This window comes from Neopelma chrysocephalum, unplaced genomic scaffold (genome assembly GCF_003984885.1).
Source record: "Neopelma chrysocephalum unplaced genomic scaffold, ASM398488v2 Primary Assembly neopelma1_91, whole genome shotgun sequence".
NCBI classification, from domain to species: Eukaryota; Metazoa; Chordata; class Aves; order Passeriformes; family Pipridae; genus Neopelma; species Neopelma chrysocephalum.
The window spans coordinates 2,143,678-2,152,555 of record NW_020897753.1 but is presented as its reverse complement, the minus strand read 5'-3'; the positions used below and the strand labels follow the sequence as shown (position 1 = coordinate 2,152,555).

General features: G+C 41.5%; 1 long non-coding RNA gene across 1 annotated transcript; it reads left to right on the top strand.

Moving 5' to 3' along the window:
• Nucleotides 1-912: 912 nt before the first annotated feature.
• LOC113972414 lies at nt 913-8,878 on the top strand. Its single transcript, XR_003535893.1, has 5 exons — nt 913-960; nt 1,551-1,554; nt 4,544-4,604; nt 6,815-7,043; nt 8,701-8,878. It is a non-coding gene; the product is annotated as an uncharacterized LOC113972414 (long non-coding RNA).

The following is an 8,878-nucleotide window of genomic DNA, read 5'->3' as shown; positions in this document are numbered from 1 at the left end:
TATCATCCCTACAGTTAGTCATTCAAGAAATATTTTGGAGGTTTAGAGACTTTTTCTCACAGTGAGTCTCAAAGCACTTTACAAAGGAGTTCAGTATCATTTTCTGAGTTGTACTGAGGCATGAAATGACCTGCCTGATGTGCAGGACGTCAACAACAGACCCTGATGTGGAACCCGCATCTTCTGATCCCACATTTGTGGCTACTGAACATTATTCTTAGTTATCTGCTGCACTGAGAAGTCCCAATAACAGCTGCTGTTTCTTGCTCTCTTAATGGAAATCTGGCAAATAAATGCTGTCTGTGGGAGCAGGTTTCTTATATCAGTACAAAATATCCAATTCTCTGGGAGCCAAAGGAGGATTTCGTCGGAAAAGGCTGCTCACAGGAGCTGGTAGGAACACATCTAAGGGTGTGCTCAACCAACAAGAGTTAGTTTTGCTTTTCCCTTGCACTGTTTTGTTTGAACATGTCACTGTTTAATATGCCAGTAAGGAGTTTGGGAACTGACTTCTGTGAGATAATCCAGGATTCCTGGCCTTTGACACACGACGTGGCTGTTGAAATCAAGGTCACAGCTTCCCCCTGTGTAAAACAGCAAGGCTTGACTGGCTGAGGTGGAGAAGTTTCAGCATATGTGTAAGCCGAGGTTTTGCCTAGGGGAGTAAACTTGGATTCAGTGTAAGGGGCTTTTAATCTATTAAAACCACTTTTAGATTCAAAAATTAATTTATCTGATCAATAGACTTTTTCCATTTCCAGTCCCCTGGCTGAGCAATCTGTCAGGATATCGATGCCATAACTTATTTATACACTTTTCTAAATCCTCTAAATGCAATATTTGACAACTCATTTTTCCCTTGCTCATTCCAGGCTTATCTTTGCAATTGTGCCTGATTGAGCAGCACCAAAAAATCCAGAAATGTGGAGCCAGACTGGTACCAAGCAGTTCCAGGATAAGGTGAAGTGCCTGCTTGCCCACTGCATAGTTCTGGCTCATGCTTTCCCGCTTCTGGTTCCAGACATTAACTATGGCCAGGTGAAAAGAGGGTTCAAGCAAACCTTGAAGCATGTTTTGCCATCATCTACACCTTTCCTACTCCTATGGAGAAAGGACATGATTATTATGATTATGATTATTATTGTTGTTGTTAAAATTATGGAAGAGTTGATATTTTGAGGCAGAACAGAAATTCTCTGCAATATGTGAAAAGGCTCATTGTTGTCTCTACGAAGTATCAGCTACTGTATTTACCATTAACATGACATACTCATGCAAAATATTTTCCCAGGACACCACTGATGATGATAGTAAAAATACTCAAAGCAATATGTGAAATAAAACAGCCCTAGGTCTCAAAAGTGATCTTGCAAAGCCCAGCGACATTATAATTGCATAGCACAGCAATGACTGACTAAAGGGAAGAAGCAGGGCAGCAAGTGAGGGAGGAGAACTACTGCTGTATGGCATGGAAATCCTGGGAAAAATCCTGAATGGAGTTTTGCTATTGATTTGAATTGCTTTTTTATTTGTTTTAAGAGCAGGAGAAGACAAGTAGAGGGGAAAAAAACATGGAAGTGTTTGAATGTGGAAGATTTGCTTTTGCTATCTGGGATTATGCATTTATATTCTGTTCATTGCTTCTGTGCTGTTCTGCTGCTCCCTGTTATATCTGTCTGTGTGCTTTTACATCTCATTATCTGATGGGCTTTAACAAAATATGTGAACTTAGGAACAAAAACCCAAACAAAGTCCATATTTGCTCTTGCTAAATCTTATCTCTTTAATATAGAAGGGTAATCATGAACATGTCCATTGTGTGGTTAAATATATTCCTTCTGTCTCTGAAAATTATAATTTATAATTGGTTTTTAACTATCTCCACCACCACCAAATCAACATGCATAAGTATTTTCTTCTGCTTTATGAAGCTAGAGGCTCTGGAGATCATAAGGTAGATTCCTATCTCCCAAAACACTTGTCACTTCAATGCTCCATCACATCACTGTGGATAGAATTAGTTTTTTCCCACTTGCAGCTCAGTGGGAAAATCTTTCCTGGATCTCAGCGAACGCCCCAAGCCAGGGCCTGATTTGGCAAGGTCAGACTGAAAACATCCCTCCACACTTACTTAAAGCAAGGCACGGCTCAAACCCTGCTTTGTCCAGCTGTCAGAAGCCTGAGGTGGGAAGTTACTTCAGCCACAAAGACAGAGAGATTGATCAACTAGAAATATATCCATCGGAACTTGGGAGCTGAGGTGTCTCAGGATCCTTCTCTCTGGGCTTTTCAGCAACCATCCCTGCCAGAAATACAACAAACACCCATTCTTTTATTAGCCCCTTTGGTATCTAATAAGACTGGGTTTGACAGCTCCAGCTTCTGGATTGCTGCTGCAGCAGCCTGCTCTGCTTGTACGCTCTCGAGATAGGAGTTCTGTGGGGGCAGGACCTGTTAAACACGGGGACACTGGCAGAAAGGGGCTCACAAGTGTTTCCTCTTCAGTGGGAGCTGGGAAAGAAAATTTAGTTGAACTACTCTACTGGTCTTGTGAGTTTAGGGGAGAAAACCCATGAGGATAATTTAGAGACAGATAATTTAGGAGTTCAGAGCCACCATGTCTGTGAGAGAGCAAGGCTCTGCTCACCTTTAACAGGTTCAGAAATTAAGCCTTTACCCCTCACAAATCCTGAAATCTGAAGGCGTAAGAGCAGAGCTTGATCATCTGTTCTTGGGCAAAAGTAGTAGAACACTGAGGAAATTGTGTTTCCTGATGTGTGAACTGAAGAGTTGAAGCAGGAGTGAAATAAATAGGAAATTCTATGAAAACCCACATGCAGAGAATTTTCTGACTAGCTGCAAGAGGCTGTCAAAATGGGAACAAATTTCCACTTCCATCTAGCTTTTCTACAAGTGCTAGGGCATAACTCAGACCTCTATTTAGATAAGTGGAGTGATGCACTGAACTTGTGCCACTTTTGAATCAGGAGCAAGAAGAAAACCCACCAAAATTATAAAAACATATAGTTAGGACTTTCCTCCCTCATTAAAAACCCCCTAACCTCAGCGACCTTGGTACAGAGAACTTCTTTCACCTTAAGCCCTCCAGTTTCTCATCCAGTCTTCAATCCTTAGGATGTGCCCTTTGCCTTCATCCTTATTTCTTGGACAATCAGACCTATTTCTTGTTTGCCTCTGGGGCAAATTACCTCAAAATATTGGCACTCAGGAAAGTTGGATGGATTTGCTTCCAGAAGGGAAGATACCCAAATAAAAAGGAAGTACTTTTGAATGTAGCCTAATTATCCCTGCTTCTTTTTTAGTATCTCTTGCATTGTTTCATACAGAATCAGCCCATTTCCAGAAATATTTAATGACCCCATTCTTATTCTTGAATGGTTTTATCTCCAAGTCTGTAACTTGTATTTTGGGTACTCCTGAAAACAATTGAACCCTGGCTCCTTGGAGACTGCTTTATTCTGGAAAGATCACCACCAGACCCACGAGAGATGGGGGAAAGCCTGAAAGTGCTACTTCACAGTGGCATTCTGTATAATACTTCCCCCAATGGCAGGCTTGCAGCAGTGTTTAACAAAAAAAAAAAAAAAAAAAGGTAATTAAGACATTTACATCAATCAAAGCAGCTAATCAGAACAAAATGCTGATTTCTGTCTCCTGTTCTGTTTCTCTTTGGATGGAGAGTGGTTGCTGATATGTGTGCTGGACTTCTAATCCTTTAATGGGGGCACAGGCTTTTGAAGACTCCCTCTCAGAGGTGCTATTACCAAATATATGCTTCTAATTTAACTTCTCATGCCGTATTACAGTAGCCTGAAGCAATTTTAGGTGTTGGGTTTGTGAGAAAAGCCCAATGTTGATGTTTATCAGATGACCTTTTAAAGGGTAATGTGGGGGTTATCCATTGGCATGATTAAGACCATATGTAGGTGACTTTTCCCAGGCATTTCTTCCCGCTTTTCAAAATCCCATCTATTTTTACCCAAACTCAGCCAGGTACCTTTCATCTCTGGTATGTTCATGGGCATTACAAGATGAGACTGAAGCAAAGTGCTTACTCCTTCGGAGTCATTTCTGCTAGAAAAGTCAAGAAAATTTCCATGCATAAGTACCTAATGTCAACACAACACTATTGCAGAAAAACTTCATCTTTATTTTTGAACATTTCAGATGTTTACAGCAGTTTTTCCTTTTTCTTCCCCCCTCCATTGTCCTTTCTACAAAGGTTTCTCAAAAGACTATGAAGAAGCGACTTTTCTCTGTGAAATTCAGCTTTTAGTGTTCACAAGATGACCTTACAGGGATGTCCTGCTATGAAGCTGCTAGAAGACAGGGTTTTTGACTAATCCATTATCTCTGTCACAGAGAAGACTGTGAAATTGTTATTTTGCTGCTTTGGAAGCTCATTATTTCACTCATGGCTCGTCATGGGAGAGTCCTTGCTGAAGACATGTTGCTAATGTTTCCTGCAAGAATTGAAAACATATTGTTATCAAATATTGTGTTTTGTTCTTTTTCCGGACAGATGATCTTTGTGTTACTGGATCTCTGCACCACCAACTGGGATTGAAAAAAGAGATGGCATGGTGAGATTCACTGCAAAGCAGGGTTCAATACTGGTGGAGATATAAAGGAGAATGTGGTGCTTAGATGTCAGGCAAGGAAGTAGGCACAGAGGCAGGAATTCACAGCAACTATGAACCCTTTTAGAGGAGCAAATATGGCAAGTACCTTATGAAGTCTTTAGGTGTAAAAATTGCCCTTAAAAGGACTTTTTCAAAGGATCAGAACTTCTGTTCTTGTAAGTAGCTTTCACAACCCAGTATTTTGAGATAAGGTTACAGCATGGATTGTATAAAAAAAATGCATCTTGGAGCAATTCAGTCTTTAGCAGCTGGTGATATTTTCTGCCCCAGTTTTGTAATTGATTATTAGGAAGTACTAATTACTCCTCTGTCACCATCCACACTAAACATGCTGAGACGTTTAGGAGAGGCAATGGAGAAAAAACTCAAATGTCATGTATGTGCAGCCTTCAGAAAGAAATTAAGGGAGAAGTAGTATGTGTGATACCACAAAAGGTACTAACAACACAGGAAATTCCTGCTGATTATTGGAGGTTTTTTTCCTAAGTATCAGATACTTCTTAAAGTCTGGTTTATGTGAAGGTAAACTGCAGTCAGACTCAAATTCTTGTGCTTAGTATGAGGTGTCACAGTGAAATGTTGGGACTGTGACATAAGATATCAGAATGAGAGAGGCCTGGCTCTCACTTCCACTTGGAATGCTATGAACTAGTGCTGTATTTACATCAGAAGATGAAGCACCCATTTCCCTGGGGGTAGGACAGTTGTGTCTCAGGATCACGTGCTGTTTCAAACCCATCAGGTATCACACTGGGGTTACCGAGGGCTCAAGCCACTGCTCATCAGACCCGCTGTGGCAGCTGATCTGACGAGCCCCGCGCATGGCAAGTGCAAAAACCCGACTTCTTCACCTCTCCTCCCCTGTGGGGCGAAGCCAGTGGCATGGCTGGCATGTCCTGCAGGCTGAGAGCTGTGCACGTGAGCCGTCACCGCCGCGCGGCCAACGTGCGCTCACATGTTAAGCCACAGGAATGTGATTATGAGGCAGAGCTTTTCATCGGCTCCTACTACAAAGGCAGAGTGCTGCCCCACCGAATTCAGGGGCAAAACTCCTCTTGGCTTGGACACAGCCAACGTTTCACCCATCTGAGTGAAATGCCAGCCAGCCTCTGAGCCCTCAAGCCTGGCTGCAGAAGGTGCAGTTCAAGACTTGTCTATTCCAGAGGATTGGGAAGCTTTCAGTTTTGGAGGAGTTTGATCTCAGCACAATGACCATAGAAGCCAGCAGGCAGGTTTTGCCTTTTCCATGGCAGTAGCTGCTTATCTTAGAAAACATTACACAGGCTGGAGCTTGGCTGGAGAACATTTATGGATCTCCCTTTAGCCCAAATATATGAATTATGTTCAAATGGCTTGGGAATGGCTTGTCCATAAATTCCTGTAATAACACTGAATAATACTATCTCACCAGTTGTACCTCTCTCCCTGTTTGTGTTCCCCAGTAGCTTGCAAAAGCTATCAACATCAAATTAAGGGGTGGGATTTAGCATGAGGATTTGGGCTTCTTTATGTGAAAGAGAGCTTTGAAAAACTCAATCTTAGCAAACAGCAGCTAATAATAATGATAACAATAATAGAGATAAGCCAATTCATATCTCCCCACCCAAAATATTTATATAATGAATTAGTTAATTGTATTTTATCTTCTTCTGAAGGGTGGGTTGGTATCCTTTGCTTTGCAGCAGACCAAGGGGAGCTCTTGTGCAGCCTGATGCCAAGAATATGTGTTATTTCATATTCTGTTATTTGCTTTGGGTTTAAGGTGGTGAGAGGAAATTCCCCAGCAATCAGCCCTAAGTGGTTTTGCAGTGAGCAAGTCTTTCAGTGCTTGAACATTGTTTAGCAGAGAAGGCAGGAAAGTAAAAACCCCTTTATCTGCCTTTTATAATTCAGACATTTGCCACATATCTAGAGAGAAGCATTAAAAAAAAAGAAAAAGCAAGCCCAAACATTTGAGTGTACCCAAATTAATTCCGGTGTCATTTTATCTGCCTAATTGGGCCTAAAAATAGCCTGTGGGAAGGAGAACCAGCAGCCTTCAATGTCTGAAGCAATTTGTATCAATTATTTCCCAATGTACCAGTTTCAAGTGAAAACCCTTGCCTGAGTGCCTCCATTAGCCAGGTGTCAGAGCTCTGTTTTCATTCCAGGCTTTTCTCTGGGAACAGGGTGTGTGTGCGCACCAAAAAGCACCAAGGAGGAACTGGAGCCTTGGCAGGTCCAGGAGGGTGCCCAGAGCAGCTCTGCAAGCAAAGTTAGTGCCTTCACTCCTCTGTCATCACCAGTCCCTGAGAGCAATCACCACCCACCAACAGTTCCTTGAGATAAGCCCGAGCCAGCTGGGAGAAGAAAGCCTTTGATATTCCCCTGCCTTGCTGAGTAAGTATTCCATAACAATAATACTTTGAACTTTTACAGCACCTTTTCATACCAGGGTCTGAGTGCTCCACAAACATTCATTCCCCAAGCCTCATACCACCCATTCGAGGAAACCATTTTTTTTTTTAATTGTCCCACTTTTTTTAGGCCAGATCTTCCAAAGAGCTCAGCATCCATTATGCCTGCACTAGAGAAATTATTTTCTGTGTGCAAAAGAGCTGCAGTGTCTGGGTTCCACTTTAGATGCCTGTGGCAAATATCAGTAATGTTTCCCCAGCTCCTGCCCCAAAGTGTTTGTGTCTTGGACTTCTGCAGGTCTACAAAAATAAAGCTCAAAACCTTGTAAACTGCTTGTCTTCTGTTTATAGCCCCCAGGAACCCTCATGAGCCCCCGATGAGAATTTTTTTGACAAAGTAGAATTGCATCACCACCCCCAAGTTTCACTCGAACTTTTCTGTTTTCTGTAGCCATAATTTTTTTAGCTGATGAACAGCATTACAAGAAATGTAGATATATTTGTTTTGTTCTTCAGAACTCTTTTCTGTGGTGCTATTCTGCTTGGAAACAGAGCAAGAACGTACTTGTCTCAGACACAGACATACAATAGATAAATAAAAAGGGAGATGCTGCTTCCCAGATAGACATTGCATTGTGCTTTGCTACAGCAGGCAACAGGATTAAACTTTGATTTTCATCTCCTGTCTGCTTTCTCAGTGAGAAAATACAGTCAAGGCCAATGCTGGAGTTGATCTATCTCTATGGAAAGTTGATTTTAAAGTGGTGCCAAATGTCAGTGAAAAATCATTGTTAAGGTTTCCACAGTAACAATAACAGAGTCTTGTAGGGAGGGTGAGTTAAGAGTGCACTCTGCAGCCCAGAGGATAATAGAGGTGCCTTCCAGTTACTGGTCTGTTTGGGGAGTACACACATTTTAATTTCTGTACAGCATTCACAATATTTAGCTCTGCCCCTGCCCCTTCTCTGGCCAGAGCATCCAAAGGGTAAAGCCTTTAAGCTTTACATGGGACACAGCATTCAAGTCCTACTCCAAAGTAGAACAATACTCTGATGCCTTCAGCTCTCATTTCTCCTGATGCTACTGAAAATAATAAATCCCCTTGGCCTGTTTAATTTTTGGGCCCTGTAAATATGTTAGTTGGAAATACAGTTATCACTTTGTTCCTCTTCCCAAAGTCTTTGGTCATTCAAATCCCATGAATTTGAAGCAGATAATTCAGGCACTTTTTGCAGTGACCCTGATCTCTTAAAATTGAAAAGTAAACTTCAAACATACAGTTGCTTATCCAAGCCCAGCTTCTAATCTTTTGAGATTTACCCATCACAAATCATAAGTGCAATGTGGATAAAAGGGGGAAATGCAGAGTGATAGAGCCAAGCTAAAAGCTATCAAATACATCATCTCTTTGAGTAAGGCTGGAATAACATGGAAATGGGATATAACCTGCTGATTAGTTGAACTTCCTTTAACATGTACTCCTGGGAGAAGAGAGAGACACTGAAGACTATATTAAAACCAAAAAAAAAAAAAAATAAAAGGAGAGAGACAGAAGAAACAGAATTGTTTGAACAGTCTTTGAACTGCTGGAAAGATGTGCCCTCCAAATCACTTTCTTAACTTTCTCTGTAATTCAACAGCTGCGTTTCTCACAGCTCACATCTCGGAATGGACCAGCAGAGGTGACTGGGCATGAAAGAATAACACTGATGGAAGGTGTGTGTGGAAGGTGCTAATCTTTTGCCATGTGTATAGGAATGTAATCACTTAGCAGATAATCTCAGATTCTGAAAAGACAGCCATTCATTTTAAAACAAA